This window comes from Larus michahellis, chromosome 7, assembly GCF_964199755.1.
Source record: "Larus michahellis chromosome 7, bLarMic1.1, whole genome shotgun sequence".
Classification (NCBI taxonomy): domain Eukaryota; kingdom Metazoa; phylum Chordata; class Aves; order Charadriiformes; family Laridae; genus Larus; species Larus michahellis.
In genome coordinates this window covers 12,621,531-12,645,493 of record NC_133902.1, presented here as the reverse complement: position 1 = coordinate 12,645,493, position 23,963 = coordinate 12,621,531, and the positions used below count along the sequence as shown (strand labels likewise).

The following is a 23,963-nucleotide window of genomic DNA, read 5'->3' as shown; positions in this document are numbered from 1 at the left end:
GCAGCAGCTACTCCTGATGTTTTCATGGCCAGAAGCAGGCACATGTTTAGACAGCATCTGCATACGTAAGAAGTAAATCATGAAAATGCAAGTGTAACCTGGGAGTGCTCCAGCTGCATTTCATCTCCTAAAGCCACTGCATGAAAAGGATCTTTGCAACAAGTACAATGACTAGGCTGAAAAACAAAAGTTTCAAGTTTCGTCATCTGCAAGACAGGCCTTGCTCAAGCAGCTATCACTTAAGAGGAGTAACAATGTTAAATTCCAGCCAGGACTGAAAGCTGCAGGTTCTCAAAAGGGAACAGGGAGGTCTGAGGACCCATAAAACCACATTGATTGTTGCCTGCAACATAAAGAACAAGATCAAAACCCCAAGGGCAGTAAAATGGACAAGACTCAGCAAAATCTAATAAGAAACTGAGGAAAGGCATGATAATAAAGGCATTGGCTGTGCTCTCTGCTCCCTTGGCTTAGCCAGGGACTCATCTTCTCCTGTCTTTCATGGGAAAACTGTAGAGAAGTGACTGCACACCCTGTTGCTCCGCTCTCCCAAGGCTTCCCTGCAACCACAGGAGAGGCAGCCAAAGCTTCGTCCACAGCCACTGTCCCTGCACTGGCACGTGGAAAAGATAAGCACCTCGTGTGCGCGCATTGGACCCGGGCACTGTGACCCCTCTGTACTGACGCCTCTGCACTGCAGAGACGAGCTCCCTTTCGGAGCCGGTTCATAGAGACTAGTCCTGGCTGCTTTGTGCTTATCCAAGGTCTGATCCAGCAAACAGTTACTTTCTTAATGCCTATTTACCTTCTTAATATCGCACCAACATCAATTATGGCCTTCCACAGTTGGGTGGAGGTTGATTTGACATGCAACTGGTTCATCTGGACCTACCAGGGGAGAGGTTCCTAAAATGTAATGCCAGTGTTTTGTGGCTTCAGTTGGGATAGAGTTAACGTTTTTATCAGCAGCTGGTACAGTGCTGCATTTTGGATTTGGGATGAGAAATACTGTTGGTAGCGCACAGGTGGTTTTAGTTGTTGCTGAGCTCTCAAGGCCTTTTCTACTCCTCAGCCCACCCCACCAGTGAGCGGGCTGGGGGGCACCAGGAGTTGGGAGGGGATGCGTCCGGGACAGCTGACCCCAACTGACCAGAAGGATGTTCCATGCCATGGGATGTTATACTCAGTGTATAAAGCTGGGGAAGAAGGAGGAAGGGGGGGAACATGTGGAGTGATGGCGTTTGTCTTCCCAAGTCACCGTTACACATGATGGAGCCCGGCTTTCCTGGAGACAGCCCAACACCTTCCGGCCCACGGGAAGTGGCAAATGAATTCCTTGTTTTGCTTTGCTTGTGTGTGCGGCTTTTGCTTTACTTATTCAACTGTCTTTATCTCAACCCATGAGCTTTTCCTCACTTTACTCTCCTGATTCTCTTCCCCATCACAGCTGGGGGGAGTGAGTGGTCCTAGCTGCTGACTGGAGTTAAACCACGACACGGAAAAAAGCTGCAAGGGCAGCCGTAGCTTTCAAATCAAGCCTGCTGTTGTCAGGCTCCTAAAGCAAGAGGAACGTCTTACACAACTCTGCACATGAAAACTCATCCAGAATGTCCAGGGACAGGGAAGTGTGCAAATAGGAACTCATCACGAATCAGTGAAGAGCTTGATTTTTAAGTCATGGACAGTAATTTACAAATGGTTCTATCAAGGCTGTAAGGAAATCATGTTCCCTCAGTATACAGTGTACTACCAAACAGGTACTAAGCTATATCAAGTCAATGACTTACCCAAAGGACCACAGCAACCCTAAAATACAGGTGTTCTACAAGAACACAAGATCCTGAGCCTGAGGGAAAGACGGAAACATGTCTCCAGCACAAATGGTCATCTCCATGTGGTCAAAACAAAACATAATCAGAGAAGGACCCACATAAGCAGATTTACAAGCGTGATGGATCTGTTAGATCCTTGCATGGCCAGTTTATGAGAGGAGTGCTTCTCCATGGCACCACCAAACTGGGGAATAACCAACACCAGCTGGGCATTGCTGAGCTGCTTCATGCAGAAAGGTTACTCCACACACACGGCGCACTGAGGACAGACACGCTCTCAAGAAGACACCAGATTAAGCAAGAGTTTGAAGCTAGACTAAGGGTTATTTGGGCCTTTCAACAGCTGGTAAGTATCTCTGATGAGTATGGGAAGAGGCGAGGACATAAAGAGATAATAAAAATTATGCCATTCCCAACTCACCACGAAGAGACAGTCAGCTCAGATCTAACAAAACACTGAGGCTCCAAACCCACAGATAGTAAAATTCTCAGCTATAATTTTCTTCTGTTGCAAGGCTCCCTGGCGCACCAAGATCCATCATGCTTCCATTTCAAAAGCAGCCAGGTCTTGCCTAACCTGTAAGGCGTTTTCAGAAAATACAGCTCTAATGAAGCTCCCAGTTTCCAGAGCAAATGTATCCGTGCCCAGCTGACTCCCTTTTGCTCCTGGGTCTTTGTGCCTTTTTCACATTCTGGCCCAATTTAAGGGAATCTTCGATAGGAAGAGGAGGGTCTTGCTCATGTCATGAGCTTTCATCATGCAGCTTTAATGACTCTCCTACTCACCAACTCTTAGCCACACATTGGTCAGAAGAGAGGTGGAGGCAGGGAAGGTGATCTACTCTAATGGGAAAAGGCTAAGAAAATTGTCTTGTCCACGGTAAGCAAATGAAGGCTCAGAAGAAAACGAACTGTCAATACAGCAACGCTAGAGAGAGAGAAGCTGAAGATCAAAATTGACTTTTAAATGCGAAAGCAATGATTTCAGGATGAAGTGAGAGGACTGGATTCTGAAATGGGAGCAATTTCCACTGGAAACGGATGACAAAATAGCTCCACTGGAACAGACTGGAACAAGCTATCAAAGGCCAAAGGGTTGGGACTGCTCAGTGCCAAGGACCACATCAGCCACCTTCAAAAGGAGACCAGTACTAAACTGAACTCATCTAGTGCATACAGTCACTACACAGTTCAACAGAGGCATTAACATTGATATTAAAAAATTCAGAGGGATTCCGGGGTAAATATATTAGAGACAGGTTATCAGGACTGAGGAAACTGCATTTATCATGCTCTGGCTGCAGCTCTATGACGAATCCCTGCATCGCTCAGTTTTACAAGGCACAGATTAGCTTTGAATACCTACTTATGAGCAAAGACATAGCTGGGCATTTTCATAATGATGGAAGAAGAAGAGTTTCTACAAGAAAACTTGTACTGACTCATGAAGATCTCTGTGGCGTCCAGACAGCCCTGACAGAAACGTAAAGTGACACCCTGGAATAGCTTGTGCTATAGGATTTACATACAGGGGGTAGTACAGACAGGTGAAACATGGGCTGGAAAATAAATCGGTTTATCACTTTAAATCACAGAAAAATCGAAGCGGGAAAGGAGCCTTGGAGGACTGCACTCCAACCAGTTACTCAGAACAGGGTTAACTCCAAAACCAGGTTAGCTGGGTCAGTTTGGAGAATCTCCAAGGATGGAGATCCCATTAGCTCTCTGGTCCCTGTGTCCACATTGCATCACTACCGTGGAGAATAGTGTTCTTTGTCTAATGGGAATTTCCCTTGTTGCAACCTTTGTCTATTACCTCTTATCCTTTTACCGTGTGACTTTGAGAAGCATCTGGCTTCACAGCTACTCATTAGGAGGTTGAAGACTGAAAAGAAATCACCTCCCTCTGCCTTTCTCTTCCTCAGACTGAGCAAATCCAGCTTGGTCAGCCTTTCATTGTACATCATGTGCTCCAGCCTACTGACCACCTCGGTAGACCTCCACTCCAGCGAGGTGTAGTCATCACTGGGAGAAGGTCCTGAGCAAGGCAGACTCAGGATGGACATCCACTCCCAGAGCTGAAAGAGCTGGGGAGGCTGCAGGTGGGAAAGAAAGTGCGCGAGAGGCCCCGACAGAGCTGGGAGGGAGAGCGGCATTTCTGAAATCAGCAGCAGAGGCTGAACAGGGCAAACGATCCCATCCCAGCTCCTGCAGGACGCATTCACCATCTCGGTGGCTCCTTGGCCAGGGAAGGCGTGCTCGGGGCAGCCCTATTGCAACAGCCCCCGTCCTTCCATACATGCATTTCATGGGTTTGATTAGGCAATCAAGCTGATAAACTAGATTACATTTTCCATATTTCAGCCTTTTCAGGTAAAATTGGAAAAATAGGTTCTCTGTGCTTAGTGCACACAGAAAGATTTGAGCCAGTCATTTCCTCCCCCTTAAGTTAATCGCTGAAGTCAAAAGATAATGAATGAGACCTCTTCTGCCCCCAGGGGCTGAACAGATTGCTGGAGGTGCAGATATTAGACAACTAATGCTAGAAAACTAAAGCTAGAGAGACTGAGACACGCATCCCCCAAGTAGTCGGGCATCTCACACCCATCAAATCTGTTGACTAAGCCCTTGTATCTCTCAACACGAGGAACTCGCCCAAGAAACAGTGGGCTTCAACCCACTCCTAGGGCAATCTTGCATGCTTTCTGCCTTCAAAACGTGTCCAGGCTTATGTTTATCAGGTACACACCTGGGGCATCAACGCAGCCCCAACATCGCCCCTCCACCCTGGCCAAGTGCTGGCAGAAGTCAGTATCTACGCCTGTTCTTTTGCTCCAAGGATCTCATGTGGACTCTTACCATTTTGAGGGTGATAAAGAGGAAATTATTGTCAAATATTTGTTGGAAATAAATCCTGCGCCAGCCCCTTTCTCTGAAGAATATTTCATAGAGCCACACGTCACAGGAGTATGAGTCAGAGATTCCATCAAGAAATACCTTCTTTCATTAAAAATACACAGGTTCTTGAACCTGCTGTGTCCAATATGCCCATGCAAAACCTACCACCATCCTCCGCTCACCTGTGGTTACTGCGCCTTTTACAAAGCGCAAGGAACATTTTGGCCTCAGCTCCAAATTGCAATTTATTGATGGATAGGAGTAACACAGCCAACTACAGAGGAAGGAGAAGGCGCTTTTGATCCCTTTCGAGAAAAGATATTGAGGGGACAAAGTTGGCATAAGACTAGATTCACTTTAAATTTCTTGTGCTTTAAGATTGTTCTTATCTTTGCAGGACACATCCCACCACCTCCACAGCCCAGGGGCAGGTAAGTCACTCTGGCTCACGCCAGGCTGCAGGAATAACTTGTCACAGGTTTCCATCGCACTAGATGATGCCTTAGGCATTCCAGACTAGGGGCAAAAAAAAAGATGAGAGAGCATCCTGCTTCCATGTGAAGAATTTCTTCATTCCATATTCAAGCAAATCCTGAAATAGGGCATTTTAGACAAGTTTATTTGAGGTGCATGACAGCTATTGCTGCTTCACTCACAGGCACTATGAAATTAGTAGATTTTCTCTGGAAAGAGAAGTATGTACTTCTTTTAAAAAAAAATATAAACCAAAACAAGAATAAGCAGTCATTCCAATGCCCCCATATCTTTCTATGTAGGCTGGAAACTTTGAAAGGAGGGTCCAAAACATGTTTTTGACAGTAAACCTTACTGAAACCCAGTGTAAGTGAAATTGCCTAAGCCAGCAGTCGGTTTGATTGGGAATCAGTCTCTGGATAACTCATTTTGCTTTGCTTTGTGATATTGAGTGATTTCCATAGATCTGGGACATCTTTTTCATGAAGCTCTTTTACCACTGGACTCCATCTCACTGAAAAGGCTTCATGCAAATTAAATTCAGCAAATGACAGCAATTCACCAATCATGCCCAAACATTTCAGGCAATAAAAGCATACACATGGTAAAAAAAAAAAAAATATTAAAAAATCCATCTCGGTAGCTTCCCAAGTCCAGACTTCTGGGGACTTCTCGGTGTTCAGCATTAGAAGTCACCAGAGGCTTCTTCTACAGGACATAAAAAGCAATGTGTTAACAAAAGAGAAAAGGATATGCCATAGTTCCCTGTTATCTGGGGAACTATAACTCCGGCATTAGTCCTGATTGCTCTAAACACCTCCAGGGATCCCTCCTTGACTACAACATCCTACAGGTCTCACTTGTTCTGGTACCATGAAGGTGGCACCTAAAGATTGTACCCAGGCTCACTCTCAAACTGATAATCCCATAGCCCTCTGGAGAATATAATGAACCATCCTCACGGAAACTGGGAGCCGACAGCAGATGGAGTTGTTTGAGCTCCTAATGATTGCTGTTAGCTGCAGAGATTTGTTCCCTGTTCCTTCCCAAAGCCTGGACATGGTTTAAGAGCGTGGCAGGGCCTGACCGTCAGAGCAAAGGAAAATTGGTATTTTTTTCAGGAAAAGGCATGGCCCTGCGGCACTAAAGCAGCCCACCTTTCCCAAGGGAGAGCCACTCTTGCCTACAACTGCTTCCCAGGGGTTTCAGAGAGCTTTTTGGAAGAAAAGCATTAAACCTCAAGAACTTTACAAATCCTGAAGGCAGCTGAGGGAAATACTGTAAATATAGGTGAAAAAACTTTCCTAGCAGAAGTCAAATTCTCTTCCATAAAGTGGGAATCTCTATTCAAGTGCAGAGCTGCTTTTGGCCTGACGAGGATGTGCCGGTCTGCCTGCTCAGAGCTGTGCCAAGGACAGACCAGCCACCTGGACAGAAAGACTAGCCTGCCTGACCTAGGCATCACCTCCCGTGCAGAAAAACATGGGCACAAACAGCGAAGAGCCAAACTGAAAAAAAGTCTGTTCATCGGAAAACTCCCAGAGCAATGCCCTTAGCTCGGTCTTGCAATGCCGACGCTGGAAAACCTGGGTGCTGGAAGAGCTGCTCACAGCGGACTTGATGAAATCGAGTACCTAAACACGTGTTAGACATGTCCCTGGCACCTATGTTCAGACCTCATTAGGCAGCCCTGGTTTAGAGCTTTGATTATCCCACATGGATATCCCACATGTCTGCTGTTCAAAGCTTATACCTTGCTCTGTAACTTCCTCAGTCCTCTCCGACTTCCAGGCTGTGAGGTCTCACTTTGGGACCTGGTTGCAGCTCACAAAGCCAAAAGGGTATTAGTTGGCCTTGCAGATGCATCTTGGTGCTTCGGAGACGTGAGTGTTGTCACACATTATCTGTGACAAGGAGGTCTTGGCCAGTGAAGAGCGCTGCTGAGAAGAAGAAAACCCTGCTGTTCTCCCACCAAAACCTGCAGCAGAAAGAAGATGACACAACAGATTTTCCCTTCTGGCTTCTTCACGTTCAAGGCTCCTGCAACATTATTTCCCATTAACACCAATAACACATTTCTTTTGCCAAGAACAAATTTAAATTTCTGTTATTTAAATTGAGAGTCCTGAAGCACCAGCTGGATAATGTAAATTGCTTTTCTGCCGTGGGTATATAATGAAGTTGCAATTGAATTAAAGCCTTTCCCTGTGTTCCCTCAAACAAAGCACAAGTACCCTATTTCAAATAGAAAAGTCAGCACATACTGAACGCCAACCGTGCTTACATCCCCAGGATTGCCGTGCTGGAACCAGCCCTATAATTATTGTCTTTAAAAAAAAAAAAGCGTTCTTGTCTCCTGCCATAAGGAGAGGATTTCTAGATGTGCTTCTAGATTTCTGTTTGCCTTTAAGCGCCCCATATTGGGTTTTGAGCTCATAGTAAGTCTTTCTAGGCAGAAAATCTTCCCAGAAATGCTGGCCTTGATCCCATTTTCAGGTGATGTTTATAGCCAGTACAGGGGCCTTGCTCCAGAAACGCAGCTTAAAATGGGGTATATAACTCACTTCTGCACCTGATGCCCCTGAGCAAGTTCAAGGAGGAGGAGGACTTCAGGTATGTTGAAAGCACAACGCTGCTCAAATGATTTTGCTTGGCAAGCAAACCCCCTACCCCCCCACCGCCCCCGTCTCCTGGTGCAGGCGAAGCCCAAACACGTCAGACCACAGGGTTCCAACTCACAACTGGGATGGAAAGGAGAAACAGGGACAAATCATCTCTAAGACCCCTGAGAAGTGCATAAGCCACTGCGATGGCGCAAAGCTGTGTATTGCAAACTCAGGAGATGGGAGGATGGACAGATGTTCGACTTTAGCAGGGCACGGCAGCCCAGAAGGAGAGGTCCCACAGAGAGGGGCCAGGGACGCTGCCAGTGCCAGGAAAACAGCTTGGGCTGAGCTGGGACTGAGCCAAGGAAGAACAATTAATTTATTTTACTCCCTGCAAAGCCTGAAAGTGCGCTGGTCTTTCAGAAACATCCCTTGGTCTGTAGGCAAATTATCAAAACTACCCCAACCATGAGCCACCGCATGAACGGATGCTGAGCATCTACTGCCAGTGCAAGCCATTTAGCCTGATTAAACCTGACCACTTTTTTTTGTAATTGGTGAAGTCACACCACCCTGGCTTTCCCACCTTTAGAGCCGTACCTGTTTTTCTTGTTAACATATTTATATGTTTCCCTTTGCTGGAGTGAGCTGCTATTTGAACACGCAGTAACACGGGCCTCCTTGAAACTACTCATCTGAAGAAGGGCAATCCAGCTTGGACAAGTAGGGAATGGGAAAGAACATTTGAAAGAGTAATATAAAAAAACAAAACAAAACAAAACAAAAAAACCACCCAAACTGGAACAATTTCCAAATCTGCGTAAAGAAATCTGCATAAACTCCAGTCTCCTTCCCTCCTTTGGGGTTTGTATACCCAGCTCCTCTCTTACCTGATGAACATTCCTGAACTGAGTGCCAATGAGACGAGCCATGAGAGGACCAACTCCGCCTCCATGCACAAAGAGCCCCAATCCAGATATCAATATTCTTTGGTGTCCCTTACAGCTGCATGAACTTCTCTGCCAGACCACGTTTCCTCAACGCTTGAGGGAGTATCTCCGATCCAGAGGGTTGTGCGAGCCCACAGAACTGTCTCCAGGAGTTATAACCTGCAAGGAATTGGGTATCAGAGCAGACAGATGTCAGTAATGTGTTTTCCCTTCCTGGAAAGATTTTTTCCTCTCTTTTCCCAAAGCTGGGGCACAGGTAGGTTCCCAATATGTTTAAAATAATTTTCTCAACTTTCCTGTTTCTGTTCATGCCATCGACTTTCCACTCCTCCAGAGCCAGTTCATCCTGCCTGGCATTTCAATGCTGTTTGTGGAAGAACCATGTTTTTGCAAGAGATCTCTGCTCGTGGGAGTTTCTCTATCACCCTCCAGTGCCGTTTTGCCGTTCCACTCAGCAGCAAAGCAGGTGCCTGTGCACAGGCTCCCGAGACACGGCGTGTCTGAAACATCCTCCTGGTGATGTGACCAAGGAGCTACGGGAGACCCATGTCCTGCTGAAGCTGCAGAGGGGTGACCTCAGGGCATTTCAAATAGCAAAGGAGACCTACGTTCAGGCGCTTGCTCCTCCGTGTGCTGTGCCTAGCCCAGGCGAAGGGTCTGGGAACGCCTAATGGCTGCCTCATCATCACTGTGACCCAGGAACCCTACGGGAGCTCAGGGAGCACACAGCCTCAGATACCTTCAGACAGAACCACTGGAGAGACGCCCTCACAAAACTTGTTGATCTAGCCTTCATTGACAGTGAATCGGGACAAGATGTGGATGTTAACTCTTTCCGTACAACAGGATAGCGACCAAGTACTTCCCCACAGCTGGTCTCACTTGTGTCCCTGTCCCACAGGGACAAGGCATCCCACATTGCAAAGAAAGCTCGACATAGCTTGAGTTACCTCACATGGGAGAGGACCGCCGGACTTTGCCAGCCAGACTCATTTTTCTGTACTGCAAACAGCTGAAAATCCACAGGACCACAACCGGTGCATAATTCTGCATCTCGGTGGACAGGGCACGTCCCCCGCTAAGGGCAATTTGCAACTCAGTGTCTTATCAAGTGACCGCTTCAGTAGAGGAAGAGTCTATGGAGCATTAATGCGTCCTCCTACCTGCCAACTCGGCGAACTGTTAGGGGCAGAGATGAGATGATGATGCAGCATTCATCTCTGCTGTGCGCGGGATGTCTGAAAACTGCGTAGAATTCCGCAGATTGAGAGATCTCCTTGGATTGTTTGATAGTGGCGTCATCCAGACACTATATGCTCTATCTTTTTCTCGTTTGATTATCAGAAAAAGAACCAGGAAGCTTTTTTGATCTTGCTATACCATCGTCGCATTCATAGGCTGTTTAACATCCAGGAGTACGGTAGCGCTCGGGGGTGGGCTGAGGCCCAAAGGCTAGGGCATAAACACAAATTCACACTGGAAAGACACGTCAGTTCCACTGCAGCAGATCAGCAGGAAAACTATGAATTTAGGATTTGTGATTCAGATCAGGTCCTGCACAATAGTGTTCCTAAATAAAGCACGGAAAAATCACAGCCTTCTGATGCAGCAAAGGCAGAGCAGTCCTGTGACCTGACCGTGCCCCTGGGTGTATTGCGAAGCCCCTGTCTGGGCTTAAAGCCTGTGAATCCAGCACGCTGTTCATCACAGTTTCAAAGCGAGCCCTATTGCATCTCCCAGGACGTTACTGACACAGCAGCTCCAGGCGCTTTCATCAGCCTAATGACACTCTGAGGCAACAACATACCCACGAGCCAGTTGTAAAGTCCTATCAACAATCTATTTCCCAAGACCATCTTGCAATGCCATTACACTGGTTTTGCATCTGGCAGGGCCCTGAGAGTGGTTCTGACTTGCTTTTGTCCTGGGACACAGTCTTTATAGAGAAATTATGACAAGATTTTCCTCACATATTGTGATCTGCTCTTCCAGTCACGCGTGGCTGGGCTGGACCACTACAGATGCTTGGAGAGAAGCCACGGGGCACTTCTGGCCCTAATTCTACCCCTGCAACCTTGTTGCGGAACTACTTTCCCAATTTTGCCATTTGAACAGCAATACAAATGAGTCACCTACTGAACACTTGACTCCGGTCTGTGCCATGTCCCATGTTCTTCTGGCCGTGTGCCTCCACGCGTCTCCTCCAGCTCCACCCAGGCTCTACTTCATCGCTCAACCTCCTATCCACTTACCTATGGCTGTACAGAAATGGTGAAAAGGCTTGGGAAAGAGTAATTTCAGCCAAGCACGGGCTGGAGATGTTTCTCAATGTTCTGTCACAAGAGTGCCTGATTCCTGCTTGTTTTTCTTTGGAATCTCTGCTCCCACAGCCAGCTTACCTGGGAGGCTGGGATCTCTGCCACACTGCATGTTAGGCACAGGAAAATCAAACCCAATCCCTTCAACCTGCTCAAACATCTGATCCCGGAGCTCATCCACGACCATTTGCTGCTGTGTCATCAGCTCGGCACGATTAGCCATCAGGCTCTGGAGAAAGGGGTCAATAACCACCTGCAACGGTTACGCGGGGACTCGTGAGCAGCGCGGGGTGGCAAGTGGGTGTGTAAGAGGCTCTGGAGAGCTGAGCGCAGCTCATGTTTAATTATAAGCTTCTACTATGAAAGAATCAATTTTCCTGCACTTAAAGACTTAAAAAGAAAATACTCTGAATAACGTTCTTAGAGTCAGCAATTAAGCAATCAGACTTCATAATAAGATGGGCTGTACTTGACTGCAGAGAACAGCTATACTGGGAAAAAATCTGGCTGGTAGTAAAGGTCTTTTAATACATTTAATGCAAACTGCTTTTAAGTTTGACTGAAGCAGAAGCTCATCCCACAGAGGGCACAAAAGGCTGAATGAAATAAACTCACACTGCAAAGGTGCAAGAAAGGCCTTGTCTTCTTTAACCATCCTCCAGACAGCAAAGAAAGTGTTTCTGAGTAGAGGGAAGCCAAAGATTCAGGGAGACCCCTCTGTACTTGTTATTTCAGGTATTTCCAGGTGATTTTGTTTTGGCTTAAAGGGGCTGCTGAAAAGAATTTGGCCATTTGCATCCCAAAATATTGCACCCTTTGGACACCCTACTCTAATAAATTAATCAACCCGTTAATTCTGCAAGACTGCAAGACAAGGCAGCAGAGCCGGGACATACGACATGGTGGCTGGTACCTGGATCATGGCTCCCAGGATCTTTCGTGCCTCCTGGTAGAGCCTCTCTCCATTCCAGTGGGGATTTAGTGTCTTCAGCTCTCTAGCCAGGCGGTTATCCTCCCGCACGAAGAGCGTGTGCGTGCACACCAGCTCCAGCATCTCATTTGCTGGAGAATCACCTGGGAGTATCACAGGTGAGCAGACTTGGTGCTTCCCATGGAAGGAGGTGAACGTCACATTGGGAACCACGCACAGAGAAATATTTAGGTGTCTCAATATCCGCATCGTGAAGAAGACAGGTAAGAAACACGCAGGAGGAGAAGGAAACCAGGGTCTGGGCCCCAAGGTCTGGAGAGCACCAGTGAAAAGCCAAATTTCTCCCGAGGCGGCAAAAGCCAAGATGCCACCATGGTTGTGCTCAGCATCCCAGAGAGCCAGGGAAGGTTTTTTCTCAAATAAGGGCTAGGAGCATTAACTTAAGAAGCTAAATACAAGAAGGTGTTCTCCATGTTTCCGTATCAGAGAGACAGTCTCACAGCCCAAGAGGAAAATGCAAATGTGCAGAGGGAAGTCGGGATGGCCAAGAGAGCTCTGTAAGTTCCAAGGCATCCTTCAAACCAGCTGAAACTACAGCCAAAGCAAGGTGAGAGTCACAATCAAGCTCTCTGGTGGGTAACAGTAAGAGCAAAATGAGTCACAACTTCAAGGAACAAATTACAAATGGCATCATTATGAAATATTCAATCCTTCTTCAAACATTTAGGGCAGGAAACCAAAGAGCAAGCAGGTGATGAGAGCATAAAGAGGCACTCATAGAAAAGTAAATATGTCGTATTTAGTCCCCTAGTCCCATAGTAAATAGAGAGATTTTCTCCTGCATTCAGCACAGAGCCCTTTTCATTTGCTGTCAAAGGCTGCCTGTAAGAGACTGCGGAAGAAGAAACAAAAGAAGCACTGTGAGGTTTCCTCGAGCAGAATGCATCCACCCAGGGCTTCCAACAGAGCTCCAGTAGGAAATCGCTGAACCCTGTTGGGCAACTGCACACATAAAATTCCCCCAGTTCTCAGGGACCGGAAAAGTGACAAATAAGACACTGGATTTTCAAAGGAGCTTCCGAGCCAGCCTGAACCGTTCACTATAAATTCATTGATGGCTGTGTACCCAGCATGGAACAGCAACTGCTCCAGCAGCCCTTAGTCCTGGGGGCTGGGAGGCCACCTCGGGAAGCATCCAATACGCCTGCCCATTCTGCTTCTCACTGGGCGCCAGCCTTTGGCCACAAGTCCCATGTGGTCCTCACCAAGGAGAGACCTGGGGAAGCAGCTGAAGACATAGAGCAATGGATGAGACAGATGGACAGATATGAGAGGCCAAGCTAAACATAAAACACCAAGAGATCTTTTAAGGTGCTGGAGGATGATACCGAGCAGAGGTCTCCCGCTGGTCCCACCGCCAGGTCCTCATGGTGTCCAATGGCCATGGGGACGTTGTTCATAGGATTTCAGGCCAGATATGTAGGGGTCCAAGGGACCAGAACTCATCTCCACAGTAGATGAGATTTGTTGTGCCCTCAAGCTTTCTCTGGCAGTGCCATGAGCAGCCCAGTGTGACCAGAGCCAGCAGGAATTAGCCAGGAGGTCCTCCTAGCCAAAAAAACCAAACAACCAGGGAGTGAGAGACTAATTATAAGGTGTATCAGAAATATCCCTCTCTGGACTCCCGTGAGCTTGTGGCAACCTCCTGGTCCTCACTGGCAGAGGCCGGGGAGAAAGGAGCAACGCTCAAGGTTCCAGGAGGTCAGTTATTTTGTCTCTGTGTGCTGGGGACAGGAGAAGACAAGCAAACGGCAGCAGATGGGAAGGCTGTGGTGGCTGTGCAGTGTTTTGGCTGGAGGTGAGCATGGCCTTGGGAGGCTGTGTCCAGGACAAAAAGAGTTATTTTGGGTTGAAGAAATGGTCAAGAGGATACCAAAAGGCCTGTGCTGATGCCCTGGCTGGTGTTCTGCCAGTGCACCCCCGGCCTTCTCAGTGGTGGGGACACATTTTAAAAGGTCACATTGGCCTTTGGCTGTCCTCGTTCTCAGACCAGCTGGGATCTAAGCTCCTCTCACAGTGCAGCAGCACAGGCAAACGTTTCATGGAGGTGACCCAGCCCAGCACTAACAGACCTGTGCCCATCCTGACGGAAGAGAGACAGCCACCAAATGACAAGTATGGACAAGCCATTGCCTTCAGGGCAGTCTGCTATTGCTGTGTTTGCTCGGCTCCATCATGGCACTGGTTCCCAGGTCATCTCCAGCAGCCCCGTGTGCCCTCTGGGCTCTACACCAGCACTGCCGAGCACAGATGGGATTGCTTCACTCCAGGCACATAGTCACAAAGAAGACTTGGAGGTGGTGAAGACCATTCTCCTACCTAGCACAGCCCATCTCAGTCTCTCATTGTGTTTTGCTATGCTCTATTTTCTACTTAAATAAGAAAAACAAACAATTAAAGAAACGAACCAGGGCTGGTGGAATTGTTCACTCTGGATTTCGGGGTTAGGGGTGCCAGCACGCAACTTACCTGCAAGAAAGCACGGGATTTTAGCTTTAAGGCAGGGGTCCTTCTGCATGCTGTAAAAGGGCATATATGCCTTCCCACTATCAGTGAAATTCCAGTTAACAGCCAGCAAGCCCAGCTGGCTGGTCTGATGCCTCGGTTTGTTGGCCAAAGGCACTTCGCTGCCGTACACAACGCTGCCGTCAAGGAAGGAGGAGAGCATGTTGATCTGACCTCGAATTGCTCTGCCACTGGTACAAGGAGGAGCTGAGCGGAAGAAAGGAAGGCAATCTCTCGTGTTTTTCATTCATGGGTCATCGGGTGGGATCTGCAGAAAGATAAAAGAATAATTCATCACCGGTTCAGGGACACGGAAACTGCACTGTGATACTACAGCCGTAAGAAAAGCCAGGCAGGAGCCATTTCAAATGCAGTCCCCATTCTAGACACTGTGGAGATCAGTCATAAACCCCAGATACGAAGGGTCCGATTGACAGCCCCCTATTTTAGGACTCCAAGTCCCAGATACGCATGAAAGCCTGGAGACGCCTAAATTTCCATAAAGTCCTATGGATACCTAAACTTTTCCCCCTGAATATATACATATCAGACTGAATCTTTAAAGCTCAGGTATTCCTATCTCATGTTGGAGTCCATAACGACGTCGTGGACAGTTGTCATCTAGAACTTGTGACCCTGCCTGCATTCTCAAATACGCGCTGGGCAAATATTCAGTGATGCTCCATCCCTTCACGGTTTTCCCTGAAAGGAAATGTGGGTAGATGGGAGAGTCAGAGCTGCAGTACATCTTCAAAGGCAGAAGAGCAGGGCTGCGGGGTGGACATGTATGTCAGTAAGCATTTATTGGAGCGGAGACTGCAATGTGACTACCGTACTGATGCCTTAGCCACTATTGAGAGATGCTCATCACTTCTTTACCCCATGCACGACTAAACGGGCATGGATTTGCTGGGGTTGTGACACCCATACGCTCCTGCCTCTGCCACATTTACTATGATCCAGGCAACATTGTGCCTCCAGGCTCTGAGCACAACGTGGGTCCTGGAGATGGCGAGATCATTCCCCCGTATGGGTCTGGGTCAGGAAGCACTTTGAGGCCCTGCAAAGGGGCAGAGAGAGACAAAGCCCAGGGGAAAGCGGAAAGATGCAGCCTGATAACAGAGACCCTGGGCTCTCTGGGGGGGTGACTGGGGGGTTGCCCCCCCCCCCCCCGGGGGGCTCAGTCCCCAGCACAGAGCTATTCACGTTTTGGGCAAAGCGCTAGTTCAGGTACAACACCAAGAACCCTTGAAGCAAGACTGTAATTAAAATCCCCACACATCTAGGAAACAACAGTGTGGGATGTAAAACCCCAAAGAAGACATCCTACATGGACCATCCCTGGGGATGTGGGTCTAGTTCTACTGATGGAGGACCCATCCATCCACCCCCCGGTTGACACAGCCCCCTCACCTGTTGTTGCACTCACCAGTGATCGTTCCGTGGAAGAGAGAAACGTCACAATCTATTTTCTTATCCTGCTGGTCACATCCGTTTGCCTTGAAAATCACCCCCAGCTGAGCCGGTGTCAGCAAGTCTGCCAGGTAACAACAGAGAACAAACACGCAGGAACACACCGGCCCTGCCGGGTCTGCGGTGCCTCCCAGGCTTGGGGAAAAGTTTTCCTTCTTGTACCCTTGAAATGGTTTCTTATCACAGTGTCATCTGGAAGGGCACAAGAGGCTGCCATTTAAGGTCTTCCTGCTCAAAGATGTGCTGAGGATGCTCTCTAGAGCTGCAGATTACTTTTTCTGGTTTGGAAAGCATTAAACCCAACAAAGTTGGAGTCAAATCTTATTTATAATTACATGTTGGGCCTCTGCAGGATGATTTTCTAGCTTTAGCGATCCTTTTTCTTTCCTCTCCCTTCCCTTTTTATCTCCACCATAAATTTCAAAAAGCTACAGTCATCCTGGTGGTGTGTTAACGGGTTTTTTTCCCCCTCTGAAGCAGCCAGCAGCGCGTACCACCACTGTTCCGAGCTGCCTGGAGAAGAAACCATCAGGTGGCTGGGCTGCACAAGGGGACGCTGGCTTTGCATTTCCACCGAGCACATGTCCCCAGGCACGGGAGATCAGTGACTGAGTTCAACCAGAAAAACCTTCCCGGCTATTGCTGCTAGCGCAGCACGTCCTGAGTCCCTTGGAGGTTTCCTAGTCACTGCTGCCACCAACAGTTTGGGTCACAGCATGGTTCAAGAAGCCACTGTGGCCTCCTGGGCAAGCGGATGAGAGGTGGTAGCCGAGTGGTCTGGAAAATCTCTGGAGCATCGGTGTTGGAGCATCGCTCTTGGATGGAGAGGCTGGAGGCACGCACAGTCAGGCCTGTCTCCCTCTTCTTGCTCACTGCGTGCTGCAGTGATGCTGGACCGCCCCATGACGAGTGTCTTGGCCTGCCAGTGCTTTGCTGTAATGCTGGGGATCCCCATGAGTCCACCTTTACGCGGCAGGAGCCCTCCCTGTGCCGTTTCTCTTACTGCCTCTAATTTGCCTTCTGCTCTCAGCAAACTGGTCTAGGCGGGAGGCCAGGACTGCCACCTCATGGAGGACGTTGCTCCTTCAAGAGATGCTGGAATGTCCTTTCGCATTGCTCTGTTCTCGTACCACCCTGTTCCCAGCAGGGGGCAATCTGACTTTGGCTATTGCTAGCTGAAGTCTGGCAGAAAAACTGCTTACCTTGGGGTTGGGCTATTGTGGGTCACATCCTCTGTGTTTGCTCATTCCCTACTCAAGCAAAAGAATATTATCTAGCAAAGCCTTACAAGCTTTGACCCATTAGCACATTAACCTCTGTATTGCAGAAAGGACCAGGCAAGTGAGCAAAGCACCCTCATTAACTGATAACCCCCCAAATAATTTTTTAAGATGGAAAGAGAACACAGGAAAATAACTCATCTCTGCCTCACTGCAGTCGCATGGGAGGGATTTGAGTCGTGGCCCATCATAACCCCTTTGGTTCCCTCCTCCCAAGCCCCAGTGACCAAGCCCTGCATCTTCCTCCTCTGCCTTCCTCCCAGCAAAGTGAGATCCCTACCCGTGACACTGATGTCCCCCCTCACAGCCCATCGCGGCTTCTCCTTGAGGAGGGCCAGGGTGGTTTCCATGTAATCTGCAGCTCGGACGGCAGCCCAGGTCCCTGCCACTGGCCGTTTGAAATATCCCAGAAGCTCTACTGGGGTCAAGGCATCATTCCGTAGGTGGTCCTTTATGCTGCAAGGGAGAATAAAACAAAATCTGTGGGACTGAAAAGGGGCAAAGCCAAGAGTCCCACAGGTCACACACCCGTGCGTCGGGCACCCCAGCTCTCCTGGCGTGTCATGAGTCTGAACTGCAGACAGAGGCAGAGTCATCCACCTCCCTGCACGGCAGCCGTAAGAGACCAGGGCTGCCCCGGCCACCTTCGGCAGAGGAGCAGAGTGAGCTGCAGGAAGAGAATCTCTTAAATTGCCCAGCTCCACCTGCCAGAGGACAAATCTTAGGTCTTTGCAACCTCAAGGCAATCAAACCTCACTCAACTGTTACCCAGCTCATCGGTGTCTGCAGATGCCAGTCTCCATCCAGAGGTCTCAGATGTCTCCAGCTCACCCCGCCTTAATGCTGCTGGAACCTCTTCTCAGGTGGAGGGGTGCCTAAGCCAGAAAGGGGTTTCAGAGGATGGCTACTGAAGGAGGATATGGATGGGCTGGTAGGAAGCCATGTGCTCCCGAACCACAGTGGCAAAAGCCGGGCTCTCCTGTCAGATCCCACAAAATGTCCTCACTGCAGCCTCCAGCGGTTTGCTCCCTCCGTAGGAGGGAACCACTAGAACTCAGCAGGAGCCTGCGCTGGCTCCAGCCCTGTTTGGAGTATCCTTAAGGGATGGAACAGAGCCAAGCCATACTAAGCCGCGGGCGTACATGTTCCCATACACACCTACACCTGCGGCCGAGCCCGGCCCTGACTCTCACGGTCACGCGTGCCCCTGTAGGCTGCGTCCACCAGCCACTTGGTCTCCTCCACGCTGCTCAGGAGGGACACGTCTGACAGCTCCGCTGGCAGATCCTGGCAAGGGAAAGGGAAGAGCAGTGGTGAGAGCGCTGTCTCCCAGCCGGGAGAATCCCAGTGCTGCAGTGGGACTCTCTTCGTGCCTCCAGCACCCAGGGATATCGGCACAGCAGCGCTGGAAGTAATTGCTGCTGCTCGCTCTCCAGAGAGGGAGACAGCTGTACATACAAATATTCCTCAGGGGAGTCCGAGAGAGTCACTCCCGGGCACGAGAAGGGTGGGTATCTCCATCAGTGGAGGCTTCAAATAGCCAGCATGAGAGATGTAGGCATCATCCCTCCTGCCATTTCACAGGCGAGCAGTTGCTATTTCTTCAAGATATTTTGCAACCCCAATTACTGTGATTCATCTTATTTCTACGCCTCCAGCCATAGTTGCCTCCGGAGAGCCTGCGCAGCCACCGCTGGCTGCCATAAGAAGCCTTAAGAGCCCAGCACTAAGAGCTCTCATCCGCTGTTTTCTCATCCCTGTCTTTACTTCCCCCCACTTTTTACCCTAGGTTGGTTATAGCCACGTTGTCAACATGCCTACAGTGGGTTTGGGTCCTTCCCCATGGCACCAGCTGGCCAAGGACCATATATATCCCCCTGCCCCCCAAGGCAGAAGAACACACAGCCCCGTTTCCCCACTGCTTTCCCCAGTCCGTCCTGCAGCCTCCAGCCACCCTCACCGCTCCCCCTCTTGCTCAGAGGAGCTCCCAAAAATGAATTATGTCCCCTTCATCTGCTGGCCGAGGGTCACAGAACAGGAGGGGACAGCCCCTGGTGGGGCTTCCCTGAATGACAGCATTTTCCTACAGCCTCTAGCGGAGAAGAAAAGTTCAGAAATCAGTGCTAAGGGGATAAATATCTCCAAATTCTCCCAGATTCTTTAAAATATCTTCCCCGATCAACCCGGAGTTCATCTCTTCGACAATCTTGGTGAGAAAAATTGTTGCCTGGGCCACCATTTGAGACAAAGGAAAGGTCAGGCATCTGCTTTCCATAAGAATTTTACATTGTAAATTAACAGGCAGAGGTCTCTATATGTTTTGGAGCAGTGATTCAGGGCTGGAAGAGCGCGGAGCAGCTGCCCCATCCCCAAACTCCACAGGCCCTGGTAGCTCCGATTCACCAAACACGGCAGCAGCTGAAGCGAGTTCACTCAAGGGACAATAATTCATTTCTCACTTCGAGAGCAGAAACCAGCCCCCCCAGCCAAGAGGAGAGTTTGGTTTTTGGCCTCCGTCAAACACAGCATGAAGCGGGTCAAGGAGCTGCCAGCCGCCGGCACCGCAGTGCCGCGCTTGCCCCTTTGCCCAGTGTACCGGGAGGGATGTCGGACCGTGGGGATGGAACGGTTCTGAGAACGGACCTCTTCTTTAACACGATTTTAAGAAAACAGACAGGACGTTAACTGATAAAAATGTGAAACAGCCAGGACTGCTGCCGCAGTAGACACTCTCTATGCTCCTTCTGACACCTCTTCAAGACTTTGCTGCTTATGACAGAATAATTCAGGCTCTTCTAGACTTAACTTTAGCTTTCCTACTCAGAAAAGCCCCTGATCTGCAAAACCTGAGGAAAGGACAACACCGTAACAAGAAGATACAGATGCCTGGAACAGCCTGAGGATGATCAGCAACTCCAGGGAGATTTCTGCCTTCATCCCTGCAAAGAAGTGCAAGAAGTGAAGAAAACCAAGGCTCCGTGGATCTCACCACCTGTTGGGAAGGCCAGTGCCCACGCTGCTGATGGCAGGTGTTGGGGGAGCTCATGAGGTGTCCCTTTCCCAATGCAACGCTCCCCAGGAGCAAGTGTCCTTGCGGTGGCACATGGAGAGGGAGCTGCCTCCTGCCCCGGGCACCTCAGGCACTGGTGGGAACACACTTATTTGGGACTGTGGGGGCAAAACGAAAGGGAGCAGGACGCGCTGCCAGCGCCGCGGGCAGGCAGCTTCGCAAGGGAACCCAGGCAGCAACACTGACTGTGCTCCTTCTGACACCTCTTCAGGGAGGGCGGGTATGTGGGGTTAGAAGAACTGGAGGAGAAAAGGGATCAGCCAGAGCAGCACGGGAGGTCCTCTACACATAGACATTTGGGATGTTTTTGCCCAAAGCTGGCCCACTCACCTCCCGAGGCGGCTCCAAAGCAATCAGCTCTATAAGAATGAGCCAGATCTGTGGGCTGTGCCTACTGCACCTCACTTAGCGCCCACCATGGAGCTGCCAGCAAAGGTTGCCCAGAGTCCACCCTAAAACCCCGAGCAAAACCCATTCCCTGTGGAGGAGCCCCCGGTGACAGCAGCGATGTGGTCCAGCCACATCATCCTCGCTGTGCTCCAGCTGTTCTTGGTGCCCGGCAGACAGTGGCTCTGCCAGCCCTGGACCAAGGTGGGGGAAGCCGTCACGCAAGCGGAGGGAAGCTCAGACCTCAGCTGGGTGATCCAAACACGGCCCCAGTCCCTCACCTACGGTACAGAAACACGTGCTCCATGAAAGCAAAAGCAGGTGTGCAATGGGCCGGGCTCTCACCTGCGATCTTCTGCTGTCCTCACCACGCCGGCGGTTTTATCTGCAGCAGTGCACGTGTGGGGGGCTGACCCACAGGGCTTGGAAACTCCCCCACGGGGGCCAAGGCAGCCCAGCAGCCAGCGCCCACCCCAGCTCCTGCACACCCACCTGGGAACACGGCCTGATGCTCAAGCAGAGCTCCCCCACTTGCGGGTTTGGGTTTTGTTTGTGGGGGAATATGTAAGGCAGCGCTTTGCCATGCTTTGAGAGTCTTGACTCCTTCTGGGGACGTCTTACAGGGACAGGGTTCCTTCCCCCATGGCGTTCCTTGTCCTTTGCTGCTCTTAAAGGTCGAAAAAGATGTCTTCGTATCCCCCTATGGAGGCACCAGCTCCAAAGGGTGTCTGCTCTGCTCAGCGCTCCCCATCTCTCCTCCCTAACCTGCCCTACCCCGTGGTCCATGTTGTGCTCTGGAAGGGTCCATGAATGCTGCTCCTTGTGCACTTCCCTGCGTAGACAGGAGCAGCAGGAGGAGGCACCTGGATGATGGTTTGGACAGGCTTCACCGACCTCCAGCTGCTGATCTAGAGCACGGGGCAGCTCACAGGGTCTCGCCCTGGCCCAAACCGCAGTTGTGCTGGGGGGCTCATCGGCAAAGCGCCGCCTCTGCCCCTGGCCAAAGCCCCTCTCCCTGTCTGAGTGCAAATCCAGCCGACAGACGAATCCTCGCCGTGTCACAGCTGTGCCGATGAGGCAGGGCAGCGGGACGCTGCTGGGTCAGGCAAAGGATGCGCTTGAACAGGCTGGCGGACAGAGTCCTCAGCTTGCTCCTAACTAATTGTGCTTTGCAATCGTGTTTTTCCTCCTGTAACAGAAACTCCTTGGTCTAGCAGTACAGACCGAGAGCACCCAAGTCTCTGCCGGGGTTCCCCCGGGGTGGGTTAAATGAATGTCTTGAGCTGAACTCTTCCCTGCATGGGGCACTCAGAACCGTAGAGGTTGCCCAGTGCCTCCAGCAGCGGCTCTGAGGGCGTCCCCGTCCCCGAAGCTGGGCTACTCGCAGGTGGAGCCATACCTTTTGTCGCAGTCTTGGTCCTTCCGTGCTTTAAAGAAAATCCACAAAGCAAATTGCAAGCCTCGCAGTGACTCACAGGCGAGGCTGCACCTGGAGCACAGCTCCTCTTTGCAGAGCCCTGGTCCAAAACAGGTTTTGACAAACTGGAGGGAATCCACCTAGAGCTGGGTTTGGTCAGCCTGGAGGGGAGAAGGCTCAGGGAAACCTCACTCTTGGCTTCAAGGGTCTCCTGGGAGGTCTACAGAGCAGATAGAGCCAGAGTCTTTTCCAAAGCGCACAGGGAAAGGACAAGGACGTGGTGCTGCAAATAAAATCCCCGTTAGACCTAAGAAAAACACCCATGAGAGTGGTGAAGTGCTGGGATGGGGCCCAGAAAAGGGCTGGGATCTACTTCCTTGGAGATAGCCCTCACTCAGGGCAGTGACCATCCCCCTGTACTGGGCACTGGTGCGGCCCCACCTCGAGGGCTGTGTCCAATTTTGGGCCCCTCACCACAAGAAGGACATTGAGGTGCTGGAGCATGTCCAGAGAATAGCAACAGAGCTGGTGAGGGCTCTGGAGCACAAGTCCTGTGAGGAGCGGCTGAGGGAGCTGGGGGTGTTCAGCCTGGAGAAGAGGAGGCTGAGGGGAGACCTTCTCGCTCTCTGCAGCTCCCTGAAAGGAGGGGGTAGCCAGGGGGGGTCGGGCTCTTCTCCCAAGGAACAGGCAATGGGACGAGAGGAAACAGCCTCCAAGTTGCGCCAGGGGAGGTTTAGGATGGATCCTAGGAAAAAATTATTCACCAAAGGGGTTATGAAGCATTGGAAGAGGCTTCCCAGGGAAGTGGTGGAAGCGCCATCCTTGGAGGGATTTAAAAGATGGGCAGACGTGGTGCTGAGGAACGTGGTTTAGTGGTGGTTTTAGCAGTGTGAGATTCATGGATGGACTCAATGATCTTAAAGGTCCCTTCCAACCTAGACCATTCTATGATTCTATGAACAAGACCCTGCGCAACATCCCCTGGCCTTTGAGGTAGCCCTGCTATGGGCAGTGGGGGAACAAAGATGCAGGAGATGCCCCCACCCTACACCTTTCCATGATCCTAGGAGCTCAGTGTGTCCCAGACAGCAGCAGTGTATCTGCCCGAGCTGCCACCACCACCAGCGTGGCCCTGCTCTTGAGCAAAGGGGCAGCGTCGGCAGATTTTCGAAGCCATTCCTGGCATGCTTCCTCTGCTGTATCACACAGCTCACGGTTAGAAGAGGGTAAGGATTTTTCAAAGGTTAGCGAGACAGTTAGTGCTTATCTGTGCTGATAACTGCATTTCACAATTAGGAACTTACTCAACTGCTCTCAAAACTGCTTCAGAAACCATGAAAGTGGGAGGTTTTGAGAGACGCTTTGTGTCTTGAATGTTCACTTTCCCCAGAGACCGTGCCCTGCTCCCAGATAACTCTGTATGGGCAAGGCCATGTCTCTGGTGAGCCTTCTGCCTTCAATGCAAGTGCCGAGCCCTCGTGCTCCCCACCTTCCGCAGCAAAGGAGAGACGATATGCCACTCCTCCAGAGCAAGGGAACAAGAATATGTTGATGCAAGCAACAGTGCCTCAGAGCAGAGACAAACAGTGCCATCAACACCTGGGATGCAGCACAGCAATTAAAGTAGAGGGTGCAAGGCAGAACATAGAATCATAGAACGATTTGGGTTGGAAGGGACCCTAAAGCCCATCCAGTGCCACCCCCTGCCCTGGGCAGGGACACCTCCCACCAGCCCAGGTTGCTCCAAGCCCCGTCCAACCTG

At 50.2% G+C, this 23,963-nt stretch overlaps 1 pseudogene; it reads right to left on the bottom strand.

Moving 5' to 3' along the window:
• Positions 1-5,889: 5,889 nt before the first annotated feature.
• On the bottom strand, positions 5,890-22,611 carry LOC141745952 (myeloperoxidase-like; annotated as a pseudogene).
• Between the last annotated feature and the right edge of the window lie 1,352 nt (positions 22,612-23,963).